Source organism: Orycteropus afer, unplaced genomic scaffold, assembly GCF_000298275.1.
Source record: "Orycteropus afer afer isolate SDZICR_OR568_19922 unplaced genomic scaffold, OryAfe1.0 scaffold00092, whole genome shotgun sequence".
Classification (NCBI taxonomy): domain Eukaryota; kingdom Metazoa; phylum Chordata; class Mammalia; order Tubulidentata; family Orycteropodidae; genus Orycteropus; species Orycteropus afer.
The window spans coordinates 7,726,376-7,743,088 of record NW_006921679.1 but is presented as its reverse complement, the minus strand read 5'-3'; positions in this window follow the sequence as shown (position 1 = coordinate 7,743,088).

The following is a 16,713-nucleotide window of genomic DNA, read 5'->3' as shown; positions in this document are numbered from 1 at the left end:
CTCCATTTATTGTGATGCTGCTTATTGGTCCAGTTGTGAGGATTTTTGTTTTCTTTATATTGAGGTGTAATCCATACTGCAGACTGTAGTCTTCAATCTTCATCAGTAAGTGTTTCAAGTCATCCTCACACTCAGCAAGCAGAGGCTGTGTCATCAGTGTATCTCAGGTTGTTAATGATTCTTCCTCCAATCCTGATGCCATGTTCTTCATATAGTTCAGCTTCTTGGATTATTTGCTCAGCATACAGATTGAATAAGTATGGTGAAAAGATACAACCCTTCCTGACTTTAAACCATGCAGTCCTTGTTCTGTTTGAACTACAGCCTCCTCGTCTATGTAAATATTCCTCATGAGTACAATTAAGTGTTCTGGAATTCCCATTCTTCTCAATATTATCCATAATTTTTTATGAGCCACACAATCAAATGCGTTTGCATAGTCAATAAAACACAAGTAAACATCTTTCTGGTATTCTTTGCTTTAAGCCAGGATCCATCTGATATCAGCTATGATATCCCTCATTTCACACCCTCTTCTGAATCCAGCTTGCTTCTCTGGAAGTTCTCTGTTGATATACTGTTGCAACCATTTTTGAATTATCTTCAGTAAGATTTTATTTGCATGTGATATTTATGATATTGTTCGATAATTTCCACATTTTGTGGGATCACCTTTCTTCAGAATGGGTACAAATATGGATCTCTTCCAATCAGTTGGCCAGGTAGCTGTCTTCCAAATCTCTTGGCATAGCCAAGTGAATGCCTTCAGCGCGGCATCCTTTTGTTTAAACATCTCAATGGGTATCTCATCAATTCCTGGAGCCTTGTTTTTCACCACTTCCTTCAGTGCAGCTTTGACTTTGACTAAATGATAAAAGAATAAATTCCTGTTTGTTAAAAACCATCCATTTGTTGGAGTTGACAGGGGAAAGGTTGTAGTCACTGCTTGGTCATAGCCAGGTACCAAGACGGACCGAGTAGTTGAACCTGTTGGCTCAGGACCATAGTTGCAGAGGACATCAAGCTCAATTGGCATAACATACTACACAAAGCATTGTTCCACCTCCTACTGTGGCGAGTAGTGACTGGGATCTTAAAAGATTGCAAACTGCCATCTAGATGCAACGATGGGTCTCTCCTCGTCTAGAGCCAAAAAGAATGAAGAAAACCAAAAATTCATGGAAACAATTAGTCCTAGTGACTGGTACACCATCCAATCTGCAGCCTATATGACTATGAGACCAGAAGAACTAGATGGTGCCCAGCTACTACTGTCAACCACTTGGAAGAGGATCTATGTAGGAGATCCTGGATAGACAGGGAGAACAATGTGGAACAAAACTCAAAATCATTTGGAAAAAAGAAAAAAAAGGGGGGGACCAGGTTTGCTGGCCTGATGGAGCCTGGTGGAACTACTGAGACTATGGCCCCTAGCTGCCCTTCAGGTCTGGAATTGAATGAACACCTGTGGCTTCCAACCAAACAATGGACAGGCACATGAGTTGAACATTTACCTGAGGTAGGCACACTCCTTGGAGAGAACAAGCTTGGGAGAAAGAAGAGCTGCTTATGCACAGGGATACAGCTCAGGGAGCAGAAATGCATGAAGGGATGGACACAGGGAAGTGGTAACTGTCAGGAGGAAGTGGGAAGGGAGATGTCGCATTATGGTAAAATGTGGTCAATGTCATGAGACAAAGTATATGTGAATTTCTGTATGGAAAGTGTATTTGCTCTGTAAATTTTCACCCAAATCACAATAAAAAGAAAAAAAAAATCCATTTGTGGTACTTCTGTTATAGCAGCATTAGAGAACTAAGACAATTGGTATATTCTGGGGAGTCAAAGCTTTATCTTTCAAATAGTCCTTGACTGATGGCGCCAGATTCCTAGCTCCTTGACCCATGAAAAGGAGACCTGGTGGTTAAAACACTTGGCTGCTAACTGAAAGGTTGGTCCGAGCTCACCAGCAACTCTGCAGGAGAAAGATGAGGCAGCTTGTTTTTATAAAGATTTACAGCCTTGGAAACCCTATGGGAGCTGTTCTTCTCTGTCCTATAGGGTCGGCATGAGTTGGAATGGACTTTGTGGCAATAGGCTTGAGTTTGGGTTTGGACCCATGAAAGCTCATCACTAAGGGCTGCACATTCCCTTTCTGTTACAGGCAGTCCATTGTTTCTTACAGGACAGTGCTGGTTTCAAGATCCATGACCCCTTTCTTTAGATGATACCCATCATATATGTATTTTAGAAAGGTAAAACAATAACTCATGAGAATACCCCATCTTGTAGCATATCACATCTCCAGTAGAGACACTAATACTCTCTTGGAAAAGTGAGTGCTGGGCTCACTGCTCAGGGACTATTTCCTTTAGGTGGACCGTTGGACTCTATTGTGTTCCTTAGGTTCGAGCTAAAAGACACATGCCTGAGAGCTCCTTTTTAAATTTTGCTTTATCTGCTCAACTAGGGAGCTCTGGTGATGTAGTGAGTAAGGGATTTGGCTACTAAACAGAAAGAAGGTCAGCGGTTCAAACCCACCAACTGTTCCACAGGAGGAAGATGAGGCAATCTACTTCTGTAAAGATTTATAGCCTTAGAAACCAAATGGGGGTCACTATGAGTCAGAATCAACTCAATGGCAGTGAGGTTTTTTTGTTTTTGTTTTTGTTTTTAATGCCTGTTTAGGATGGGATGTATCTTGAGTCCTGCCTTCATAGACATTGTGACTCAAGTCACCACCCTTAGTTTTCTTGAGGGTATGTACTTGAATATCCTGGCAAAGTTTACTCTTTCTTACTCCACATCCTACATTTGGTTCATCATCCTTTCATGCTTGGACTTGAGACAGCAGCCAGTTATCTGCATTGGTTTCTTGGTTCAAAATACTTATAAATATAGCTCCTCACAAATCATTATAGTAAAATGTATTTATTATAATGACTAAACTAACTCACTGTTTTCAAATTGGATGTGACTCATAGCAACCCCTCCTAGGGTTTCTGAGGTGGTATCACTACAGAAGTAGATTGCCCCATCTTCCTTCCAAGGAGTGGCTGGTGGGTTTGAACCACCAGCTTTCTGGTTTGACTGCTGTCAAATGCCTTAGGCACTATGCTACCAGAGCTCCCATTTATATATATATATATATATAATTACAATGGCTAATAACCAATATTTCCTTCTCTTAGAAGAAATACAACCAGAATGTTCTTCACAAGTGAGGATGGCAAACTTTGGTTTGCTTACTTTGTACACATCACTAGAAAAGGACATCATGGTTGTCAAAAGGTCAACAAAGGCAAGGAAAACCTTCCATGAGACGGATTGACACAACAGTCACAACAACTGACTCAAACACACCAAGATCGTGAGATAGTCCTGGATTGGCCAAGCTTTCCTTCTGTTATACTTAAGGTTGTCACAAGTCAGAATGGCCTCGGTGGCAACTAGCAACAGTAACCAAGATGGTAGATCCCACATGTATAAGTGTCTTCACAGATCCCTGGGTGGTTTTATGTCTATCTACATATTCATGCAGCCTGAGACTGGTGGATAATTGTACTGATTTGTTTGCAGTGTTTTGTATATGTCTTAATGAACGTTTGATTGGGGAATGGAGTAGTCACTGTTGATTTAGCAATGGTTTCTTTCTTAATGCTTCAGAATTGGTATAAGGGCTAATGGTTAAATGCTATCTGGCAAGTGTCAACCTGAGGTGAACTCAGTGATATAATCAGGGTTGACATTTATTTTGTCATCCAATTCCAGCCCTTTGTTGAGAGGCCTTCAAGTCCTTCATCTTGCAGAAGGCAAGCCTGTCACTTACATGGACTTTGGCCTCCTTGTGGCTGTCTAATTATTTCCCATCAGCCCCCAAGGGCATTGTCCCCAAAGCTCTGGCAACTGTCCGATTCCATTGTGACCATCGTTTAAGGAGTGATCCTTCAGGCAGGTGTTCCCCAGTGACACAGAGCTTATAAAATGACAAGAGGTTTACTTAGTGTATAATTAACCATCTTCCCCTGTGCTAAGGGACATCGACTGATTGCCTAAGGAATAAATGAAAAGTAAGTCTTATCAGCAGCAGCCTCAGGGCCTTGGAGAAAATGATGAATTTATTTTTTCAAAGAACGTTTTTTTCCCCCTTTTCTTTCAACTTTTAGACTGTGACCATTTCCAGATGCTTCCCCTAACTCAACACATATATTTTAAGGGGAAAGTGTAGTGAAGGAGATTCATGTTTTTTTCCTTCAACACTTTAACTTGTTGTCAGAGTCTCTGTGTTTCTCCCTCTTTGAATGGTAGATGCCATGAAGCCAGCAGGCTGTGTTGTGACAATAAGGCCACAGGCTATATATCTCATTTCCCTTTATGCTTCCTTCTTCCCTGGCTCAAGCTTTAGCTCCAGCCTAATTCCAGTGACTGTATCAGTAAGTCCCAATCCTCCTTCAGACCAGTCTACATTGGTGGTTCCACAGGAGAATTCTTGCCTTCCACACAGGACACCTCGGTTCGATTCTTGGCCAGAGCAGCTCATCTGTAGCCACCAGACTAAGAAGGCTTCTAGACAAAGACAGACTAGGAGAAAGGTCTGCTGATCTACTTCTGAAAAACAGCCAATGGATCCTATGGATCTCAACTTCCCATCTGTAACCAATCTTGGCGATGGTGCAGGACAAGGCAGAGTTTCATTCCATTGTGTATGAATCAGGGTTGAGTCAATAGCAAGTAACAGCAACATTGTGTAGAAACCTCCAAACGTAGAGCTGTAGTTGGGAGTCATTTAAAGTGGAAGTCTTTAGATGTATTTTATCTATCTGACACTAAAACGGGGAGAAAAAAAAAACTTGCTGGCATGGAGTCTATTTTGACTCACAGTGACCCATATTTGGTTTCCAAGGCTATAAATCTTTACTGGGAGAGTCTGGTGCTGTACTGCCTTAAGGCACTTGAGTGCTAACCAGAAGGCTGGTGGTTCAAACCCACCAGCCACTCCTCAGAAGGAAGATGGGGCAATCTACTTCCATAGTAATATTGCCTTGGAAACCCAAGGAGGGGTCGCTTTGAGTCGGGGCTGACTCAACGGCACATAACAACAACAACAACAACAAATGTTTACTGAAGTATATTGCCTCATCTTCCTCCCACAGAGTAGTTGGTAGGTTTAGAATCCTGACCTTTTGGTTAGCAGCCAAATGCTATACCCACTGTACCACCAGAGCTTCTACTTGAGACTGTTGTTGTTGGTAGGGGCTGTCGAGTCATCTCCAACTCACAGAGACCCTATACACTGCAGAATGAAACACTGCCTGGTCCTGTGCCAGCCTCACAATCCCTGCTATACCTGAGCCCATCATTGCAGCCACTGTGTCAGTCCATCTCATGAGGGCCTTCCCCTTCTTCATGGACCTCCACTTCACCAAGCATGACATCCTTTTTCAGGGAATGGTTCCTTCTGACAACATGACCAAAGTAAATGAGACAAAGTCTGGCCATTCTCATTTCCAAGGAGCATTCTGGCTGCACTTCTTCCAGAACAGATTCGTTAGTCCTTTTAGCTGTCCATGGTACTCCTAGCATTCTTCTCTAACACCACAACTCAAAAGCATCAGTTTTTCTTCGGTCTTCCTTATTCATTGTCCAGCTCTCACATGCACAAGAAGCTATTGAAAATACCATGGCTTGGGTTAGACAAACTTTAGTCTTCAAGGAGACATCTTTGCTCTTCAGCACTTGAAAGAGGTCTTTTTGCAGCAGATTTTCCCAGTGCAATACGTCATCTGATGTCTTGATTGCTGCTGTCATTGGTGTCGATTGTAGAACCAAGTAATACGAAGTCCTTCACAACTTCAATCTTTTCTCCATCCATGGTGAAGCTGTTTATTGGACCAGTGGTGAGGATTTTTGTTTTCTTTATATCGAGGTGTAATCCATACTGCAGACTGTAGTCTTTAATCTTCATCAGTAAGTGCCTCAAGTCATCCTCACTTTCAGCAAGCAAAGTTTTCTCATCTACATATTGGAGGTTGTTAGTGAGTCTTCCTCCAATCCTGATGCCACGTTCTTCTTCATATAATCCAGCTTCTCAGATTATTTTCTCAGCATACAAATTGAGTAAATATGGTGAAATGATACAACCCTGGCACACTCCCTTCTTGATTTTAAACCATTCAGTATTTCCTTGTGTTCGAGTGACAGCCTCCTGATCTATGTACAGGTTCCTCATGAGCACAATTAAGTGTTCTGGAATTCCCATTCTTCTCAATGTTATCCACAATTTATTATGAGGCACACAATTGAGTGCTTTTGCATAGTCAATAAATCATAAGTAAACATCTTTCAGGTATTCTTTGCTTTCAGCTAAGATCCATCTGATATAAGCAATGATATCCCTCATTCCACAACCTCTTCTGAATCCAGCCTGGATTTCTGGAAGCTCTCTGTCAATATACTGCTGCAACCATTTTTTAATTATCTTCAGCAAGATTTTATTTGCATGTCATAGTAATGATATTGTTCAATAATTTTCACATTCTGTGGGATCACCTTTCTTTGGAATGGGTACAAATATGGATCACTTCCAGTCAATTGGCCAGGGAGCTGTCTTCCAAATCTCTTGACATAGCCAAGTGAGTGCCTCCAGCACAGCATCTGTTTGTTGAAACATCTCAGTGGGTATTCTGTCAATTCCTGGAGCCTTGTTCTTTGCCAATTCTTTCAGTGCAGCCTCGACTTCTTCCTTCAGTATCATTGGTTCTTGATCATATGGCACCTCCTGAAATGAGTGAAGATCAACTAGTTCTTTTTGGTGCCGTGACTCTGTGTTTTCCTTCCATCTTCTCTTGATGTTTCCTGCATCATTCAATATTTTGCCCATAGAATCTTTCAATATTGCAACTCAAGGCTTAATTTTTTCCCTCAGTTCTTTCATCTTGAGAAATCTTAGCATATTCTTCCCTTTTGGTTTTCTAACTCCAGGTCTTTTCACATTTCATTACAGTAATTGGCTTTGTCTTCTTGAGCTGCTCTTTGAAATCTTCAGTTCAATTCTTTTATCTTGTCATTTCTTCCATTTGCTTTAGCTACTCTCTGCTCAAGGGCAGGTTTCAGAGTCTCCTCTGACATCCATTTTGGTCTGTTCTTCCTTCCTTGGCTTTTTAATGACCTCTTGCTTTCTTCATGGTTGATATTCTTGATGTCATCCCACAGTTCCTCTGGTTTTCGATCATTGGTGTCAATGCATCAAATCTATTCTTTAGATGGCCTCTAAATTAAGGAGAGATATTATCAAGATCATATTTTGGCTCTTGTGGACCTGTTTTAATTGTCTTCAACCTCAACTTGAACTTGTGTATGAGCAATTGGTCGTCTGTTCCACAATCAGCTCCTGGCCTTGTTTTGGCTGAAGATACTGAACTTCTCCATCACCTCTTGCCACAGATGTAGGCAATCTGATTCCTGTGTATTCCATCAGGTGAAGTCCACATATATAGCCATCATTTACATTGTTAAAAAAAAAAAGTGTTTGCAATGAATAAGTCACTGGTGTTGCAAAATTCTATCATGTGATCTCTAACATTATTTCTATCAACAAGGCCATATTTTCCAACTACTTGTGACTTCTTTGTTTCCAACTTTTGCATTCCAGTCACTTTTGCATTCCAGTTACCAGTGATAATCAACACAATTTTTTTTTCTTTAGTTTTTATTGTGATTTGGATGAAAGTTTACAGAGCAAATTCACTCTCCATACAGCAGTTCACATACACTTTGTCTCATGACATTGACTGCAATTTCCTACAATGCAACAGCTCTCCTCCCACTTCTTCCCCATGGTTACCTCTTCCCTGTGTCCTTCCCTAACATTCACTCCTGCCCCCTGAGCTTTTTCCTTGTGTATACATAGCCCTTCTATTCTCTTATGATTGATCTCTCCAAGGTGTGTATCTACCTAATGTAAATGTTCAGCTCATGTGCCTGTCTTTTGTTTGGCTGGAAGCCACAGGAGTGGGTTCAGTTCCAGACCTAGAAGGGCAGCTAGAGGCCATAGTCTCAGTTGTTCCATCAGGCTTTACCAGACCAGCAAACCTGGTCCCTTTGTTTGCTATATATATATATATATATATATATATATATAATTTTGACTTTTGTTCCACATTGTTCTCACTCTCTATCCAGGATCTCCTACACAGATCCCCCTCTGAGTGGTTGAAAGTGGTAGTCAGCCATCATCTAATTCTTCTGGTCTCATAGTCATATAGGCTGAGGATCACATGGTGTACCAGTCACTAGGACTAATTGTTTCCATGCATCTTTGCTTTTCTTCATTCTTCTCTGTTCTGGATGAGGAGAGACCCATCATGATAATCAGCACATCTTGATTATATGTTCGGTCAATTTCAGATTGCAGAATTTGGTAGAAGTCTTCAATTTCCTCATCTTTGGCTTTGGTGGTTGGTGCATAAATTTGGATAACAGTAGTATTAACTGGTCTTCCTTGTAGGTGTATGGATATTATCCTGTCACTGACAACATTGTACTTCAGGACAGATCATGAAATAGTCTTCGTGACAATGAATGCCACACCATTCCTCTTCAATTTGTCATGCCAAGCATAGCAGATCATAAAGTTGTCTGATTCAAAATGGCCAAAGCCAGTCCATTTCAGCTCATTAATGCCTAGGATGTCACTCTTTATGTGTTCTATTTCAGTTTTGACAACTTCCAGTTTTCCTAGATTCGTACTTCGTACATTCCATGTTCCTATCTTTAATCAATGTTTGTAGCTGTTTCTACTCATTTTGAGGCATGCCACATCAGCCAATGGAGGTCCCAAAAGCTTTACTCCATCCATATCATTAAGGTTGTCTCTACTCTGAGGAGTCATCTCTTCCCTAGTCATATTTTGAGTGCCTTCTAACGTGATGGACTCATCTTCCAGGACTATAACGGACAATGTTTCTGGTCTATGCATAAGGTTTTTCTGTAATATATCAGACTGTGTTTCACTGCTCTTTATAAGGTTTTCACTGGCCAATTGTTTGAAAAGTGGATGGCCTCTTCCTTCTTCCGAGTCTGTCTTAGTCTGGAAACGCCACTGAAACCTGTCCACCATGGGTAACCCTGTTGGCATTTTGCAACCCTGGTGGCATAGCCTTCAGCCTCACAGCAACATGCAAGCCACCACAGGAGGACAAACTGACAGACAAGTTCATCTCCCTTAGTTGTTCTTAACCCATCTACTTCCTTCCCCAACTGCCCACCTGCCTGCCTACCTGCATTGGGTTTCCAAGGTGGTATCACTATGGAAGTAAGTTGTCCAACCTTCCTTCCAAGGAGGAGTGGCTGGTGGGTTTGAACCACCAGCCTTCTGGTTAGCAGTCACGTGCCTTAGGCACTATGCTACCAGAGCTCCCTCACCAAACATTACTTGTCAGTAAATAAGTAACAAGCCTCAGACCTTTCTTGGGATATTTTTTCTAGCATAAGTATTCTTATTTTAAGAGTTACAAAAATAATTTCTCTCCTAGTGTATTAATCTTTCTTTTTATACTGGAAAAGTATCTTAGCTTTGTTTCTTTGTTTTTCTATTATACTTCTGTTTGTTTCAGAGGTCATGTCTAATTTTTTTACTTTTAACTTGTTTAGTTGTTCTTCTTTCATAGCATCCTGTTCCTTTTTTTATGGATGCAATAATCTCTAGACTTTCTCTGATAATGGCAATGAGAAGGCCCATGTTGACAAAGTAAAACTAAAACTACAGGTGACAGAAAGTGGGGCATGGAAAGAAAAGAAAGGTAAAGGAAACTTCTTGTTGTTAGTTCCCAACGTGTCCAAATTTAAAGTAAAATGTCTTTGAAAGAAACAACTCAAAGGAAAATCTTTCTTTCTCTGTTGTGCTTTATATATATTAGTGTTTATTTTATATGTTGTTGTTGTTGTGGGTGCCATCAAGTTGGCCCTGACTCATAGCCATCCTATGTACAACAGAATGAAACACTGCCCAGTCATGCAAAATGGATGAATTATATATATTCTACTTTATATGTAGGAGCTCTGGTGGCATATTGCCTAAGGCACTTGACTGCTAACCAGAAGGCTGGCAGTTCAAACCCACCAGCCACTCCTCGGAAGGAAGATGGGGCAATCTACTTCCGTAGTGATACTGCCTCGGAAACCCAAGGAGGGGTCACTATGAGTCAGGTCTGACTCAACAGCACATAACAACAACTTTATATGCGCGACTTCATATGTGATGTTTCAGCGGTAGCATTATCACCATCCTTGCTGGAGACCCAGGTTCGATTCTCAGTCAATACACCTCCTGTGCAGCCACCACCTGCCTGTCTGTCAGTGAGCTCTTATATATTGTTATAATGCCAAACAGATTTAAGCGGAGCTTGCAGACCAATACAGACTAGGCAGAAACATCTGACAATGTGCTTCCAAAAATCAGCCAGTAAAAACACTGAGGATCACAATGATCCAATTCACAACTGATTATAGGGATGGTACAAGACCAGGCAGTGTTTCATTCCATTGTGCATGGAGGTCCCCATGGTTGGGGGCCACCTCCATGGCAGCTGACAACTTTATACATATTGTATATACTATATATATATATTCTGGGAGCACTGGTGGTGTAGGGCCTAAGGCCTTTGACTGCTAACCAGAAGGCTGGTGGTTCAAACTCACCAACCACTCCTTGGAAGGAAGATGGGGCAATCTACTTCCGTAGTGATATTGCCTTGGAAACCCAAGGAGGGGTTGCTATGAGTCGGATCTAACTCGACAGCAGTACGTATATATATTCTACTTTATATGTTATAAGGAGCTCTGGTGGCACAGTCATCAAAGCATTAGGTTGCTAACCAAAAGGTCAGCAGTTCGAAACTCCAGCTGCTCCATGGGAGAGAGATGAGGCAGTCTGCTTCCATAAAGATTTACAGCCTTGGAAACCGTATGGAGCAGTTCTACTCTGTCCTATAGAGTCGCTGTGAGTCAGAACCAACTTGATGGCAATGAGTTTGGGTTTGATTTTTTGGTTTATATGTTATATTATAATTGCATGAAAAAATAATATACACATGTTAAGTATGTAGTATTGCATATTTTAGAGGTCAGTGTGGATACTCGTAGGTTATATATTATAAAACCTTATTCTTGGGACCTAATACAGCTACATACCGAATAACTGACAATATGAGATAATTCTTTTTAAGAAAATCCTTTTTAAAAGGCCCAGTCTTACAAAGAAGACAAGAGTCTGTTCATATTGCAAATAATTCATTATAGGGATTTTTAAAATATTGGTCATCACTAATAGACAATTCAATTAAAGGTTTAGATATTAAATTTATGATTTATGCACAGCTTTTTAGGAACACATCCTTCATTTCAAGCCCATAGGCTTGTAAAAAGCAAGTGCTAAGAAGGGTGTGAATACTTAAAAATGTGTAATGAATATTCTGCCTCATTAACAAACGTGAAATGCTCTTTCCTTTCAAAGAAAGGCAGCATACATAGTAAAGCCTGTCAGAGTGTAAATGGACAGGAAAACTGCTTCACAAGGAGGTGAATACAGACTAGCCTTTATTCCCTACAAGGGGTTCTCTTGGTGTGCAGGTTAAAGCATTGGGCTGCTAACTGAAAGGTCAACAGTTCAAACCCACCAGGTGCTCCACAGGAGAAAGATGAGGGAGTCTGCTTCTGTAAAGATTGACAGCCTTGGAAACCCTCTGGAGCAGTTCCACTCTGTCCTCTAGGGGCGCTGTGAGTCAGAATCAACTCCACGGCTGTGGGTGTGGTTTGGGCTTTGCTTCTGTAAAGACTGACAGCCTTGGAAACCCTGTGGTGCAGTTCCACTCTGTCCTCTAGGGGCGCTGTGAGTTAGAATCGACTCCACTGCAGTGGGTGTGGTTTGGGCTTTACTTCTGTAAAGCTTGACAGCCTTGGAGACCCTGTGGGGCAGTTCCACTCTGTCCTCTAGGGGCGCTGTGAGTCAGAATCAACTCCATGGAGTGGCTTTGGTTTGGGCTTTGGTTATTCCCTACAGATGTTGCCCAATGGAGTATCCACTTTGGTCAAATAGAAACAGAATGGACTTGCCAAAATTCTATGCTTACTTGTGACCTCTTATATCGTTTAACCAAAAACCAAACTCACTGCCGTCGAGTGGGATCTGACTCATAGTGACCCCTCCTTGGGTTTCCAAGACCCTATCCCTACCGAAGTAGACTGCCCAATCTGCCTTCCGAAGAGTGGCTGGTGGATTTGAGCAGTCAGCTTTCTGGTTAGCAGTTAAATGCCTTAGGCACTACACCACGAAATTCCCCAGAAGTCTTGAGCATTGTAATCTCCTGAGAAGGTGCCCTGGTGGTACAGTGGTTAGCAGCTGCTAACTGAACTGTTGGTGGTTCAAATCCCTCAGCCACTCCACAGCAGAAAAATCTGACAGTCTACTTCCATAAAGATAACCACCTTGAAAATCCCATGGGGCAGTTCTACTCTGTCCTATAGGGTGGCTATGAGTCAGAATTGACTCCATGGCAAAGGGTTTGGTTTTGGTTTGGAACCTCCACAAGCAGTGCCTTTATGACATTTGAAACAAGGCTGGGCTGTATGTTGGAAGGTCATTTCCATTGGGGAGCTAATCTGTCTCATTATGTTTTATAGAAAACCTTGATTGCAGGAGGTAAACAGATTGATTAGTGCGGGAAAATTTTTTTGTCTGATAGGAAAGTGAATTGAATAGATCAAAGGGGTCTATCCCTTCCCAGGTGCGCCTGAGTCTATATGGATATATTACGGCTTTCAATTGGAGATCTTAAGTCATCTTGTTTCCCAAAATAAAAGGGAAAATAGGTTCAAATATTTGTTATAGCAATTGGGCAATTCCTACCCTTTCTTTTTTTGTGGACCCTCTTTTTCATCTGATGATTTGATTCTCACCTACTTTCGGTGTGAACACTTACCTTCTGTAAAGCCAGTGAAACATCTAGTCTTAGGTTTGTTTGCAGATGAAACTGAAAGTAGTCGTATGCATGAAAAAGACAGAATAAAATAGTTTCTTATTTAAAACACAACAAAAACATCAAACATGCACTGTCAGGTTAAACAAATGGCTATTCTTGCATGCAGTGGTGTTGAGTTGCTTGTTCACAGAGTTGTAAATGTTGTAACTGCATTCATTAACTTGTTCAAATAGAGAAGTACAAAATATATGCTTTTGAGCATGTGAAAATTGGAGAATATGGGAATTCACAATTCTCTTGAAAGAGAATCAACTTCAGATGATTCTCATTGGCTGAAGTTTTGCGAGTCTGTACAGGAGCTCAGAATAGAAATGTCTAATCCTATGATAAATGATGACTGTATATGTGGACCTTGCCAGATGGAATATACAGGAATCAAATCAACTACATCTGTGGAAAGAGATGATAGAGAAGCTCACTATCATCAGTCAGAACAAGGGCAATTCCTGATATGCAAGTTTAAGTTGAAGCTGAAGAAAATTACAAGTCCATGAGAGCCAAAATATGACTTTGAGTATATCCAACCTGAATTTAGAGACCGTCTGAAGAATAGATTTGAGACAATGAACATGGGTGACCAAAGACCAGGTGAATTGTGGGATGACATCAAGAACGTCATATATGCAGAAAACAAAATGGCTTTAAAAAGACAGGAAAGGATGAAAATACCAAAATAGATGTCAGAAGAAACCGTGAAACTTGCTCTTGAACACAGAGTAACTAAAAAAAATGGAAAAAATTATGAAGTAAAAGAGCTGAACAGAAGATTTCAAAGGGCAGCTCAAGAAGATACAGTAAAGTATTATAATGAAATGTGCAAAGATCCAGAGTTAGAAAATCAAAAGAGAACATGCTTGGCATTTCTTAAACTGAAAGAACTGAAGAAACAGTTCAAGCCTTGAGTTGCAATATTAGATTCTATGGACACAATATTGAATGATGCAGGAAGCATCAAAAGAAGATAGAAGGAATACTATTATACTGAAAAGAACTAGTCAGCATTCAGCCATTTCAGGAGGTAATATGTCATGAAGAACTGATGGTATTGATGGAGGAAGTCCAAGCTGCACTGAAGGAACTGACAAAAAACAAAGTGCCAGGAATTGACAGAATACCCATTAAGATGTTTCACCAAATTGTTACAGTGCTGAGGTACTCATTCTTTATGACGAGAAATTTGGAAGATAGTTACCTGGTCAACAGACTGGAAAAGATCCATATTTGTGCCCATTCCAAAGAAAGGTGATCCAACAGAATGAGGAAATTATTGAACAAAATCATTAATATCACATTCAAGTAAAATCTTACTGAAGATAATTCAAATGGTTGCAGCAGCACATCAGCAGAGAGCTGCCAGAAATTCAAACCAGATTCAGAGAGGAGGACGTGGAAGGAGGGATATCATTGCTGATGTCAGATGGATCCTGGCCGAAAGGAGAGAATACCAAAAAGATGTTTACCTGTGTTTTGTTGACTATGTGAAGGCATTTGACTGTGTGGATCATAACAAAGTATGGACAACATCGTGAAGAACGGAAATTCCAGAACACTTAATTGTGCTCATGAGGAACCTGTACATAGACCAAGAGGTGGTCAGTCATTCAAACCAAATAAGGAGATATTACATGGTTTAAAAAAGGAAAGGTATATATCAGGATTGTATCTTTTCATTGTACTTATACAATCTGTATGCTGAACAAATAATCCAAGAAGCTGGACTATATGAAGAATACGCAGCAGGATTGGAGGAAGGCTCATTAACAACCTGTAATATGCAGATGACACAACCTTGCTTACTGAAAGCAAAGAAGACTTGAAACACTTATTGACGAAGATCGAAGACTACAGCCTTGAAACACTTATTGACGAAGATCGAAGACTACAGCCTTCAGTATTGATTACACCTCAACATAAAGAAAACAAAAATCCTCACAACTGGACCAATAAGCAACAATATGATAATCGGAGAAAAGATTGACGTTGTCAAGGATTTCCTTTTACTTAAATCCACAATCAACACAAATGGAAGCAGCAGTCAAGAAATCAACGACTTACTGCTTTGGGCAAATCTGCTGCAAAAGAGCTCTTAAAGAGAGTGTTAAAAAGAGTGTTAAACAGCAAAGATGTCATTTTGAGGATTAAGATGCTCATTCTTCTCTTGGGTTGTTGGTATTGTTATTGTTTTGTTTTGTTTTTTTAGAAGTACTTTCTTTTTATCCCCAGCTAGTTTTTTGGTTTTTTTTGACATTCTTTATAGTGTTTTTCGTCGATCAGAAATTTTTTTACTGTTTAATTTTTCATGACTTCTGGATATTAGAAAAGCCTTCACCACTCCAAAATGATGAGAAATTCTCTCATGTTTACTTCTAATAGTTTCATGATTCCATTTTTGATATTGAAATCTTTGATCCATTTGAAATTTCTGCTAGTGTATGACATAAGATATGGATTCAACTGTATTTTTTTTTTTTTTTTTGTCAGAATGATCTCCACTGTCCCCAAAATAGTCTATCTCTTCCCTACTGATTTGAGATGTGATTTTTATCAGAAATTTTTATATGCATTTGGGTACGTTTCTGGGCTTTTTGTTCTATTATATACGTGTCTCTTCCTATTCATGTCATAGCATATATTTTTAAATTTAATTTATTGTAGTGATTTTATATTTTAATATTCATGCTCTTTTTTTCAGAGTTTTCTTGTCCATTATTGTTTTTATTGAAAAACAAACAATACAAAAACAGTGAAAACAAACAAAAATAACAATGACAACAATGAAAATACCTGTTGACACTTAATTTATAAATTCACTGAGGAAGAGTTAACATCTTTATGACATTGAGGCTTCCTATCCAAGGAAATGGATATCTGTCCATTTGGTTGAGTCTTCTTTGGTTGATTATGAAGTGAATCATTCCTACAATCTCTTGGCAATTAATTCTGGTGTATTTCTTCTGTTGTGTTGATACAGAGTGGGCTCTGAAAGAGTGAGGATCCCACTAAGATCCAAATGATATAATTTAAGTTGGATAATTTAAAAAGATAAAAGAGACAAAGATGGTGTGTACAAAATGTGAACAAGGTGTGGAAAGCCAAGAGGACAGAGTACCTTTAGACTAGTAACCCTGGTCCCCCTGCTCCCTCATTGGAGCACTCAGGCATGGATGGCTGAGGGAAGGAGTTACTGCTGTAACTCAGAGACAGAGTTCCTATTCAAGACGTCACCTGATAGGAGCTGTAACCTTGGTCTAGGGATATACCTAGCCCACTGCGATCCCACATAAAGGGAGGAGTATGGGAAATAAATAAATATCCTACCTCACTCTTCTCCCTCCCTTAGACACAAGAGGACAGCCCTTCAATATAGTCAATATAGTTAAGCTTCCTGAGTGTAAAGCAGGATGGACATGATTGCTGATGTGAGATGGATCTTGGCTGAAGGCAAATACCAGAAAGATGTTTGCTTGTGTTTTATTGACAATACAAAAGCATTTGACTGTGTGGATCATAACATATTAGAAATAACATCACAAAGAATGGAAATTCCAAAATACTTCATGATACCCAAAAGGAACACGTACACAGACCAAGTGTTATTCAAACTGAACAAAGAGATACTGCATAGTTTAATATCAGGGAAGGTGCAAGTCAGGGTTGAATTACTTATTCAGTGTGT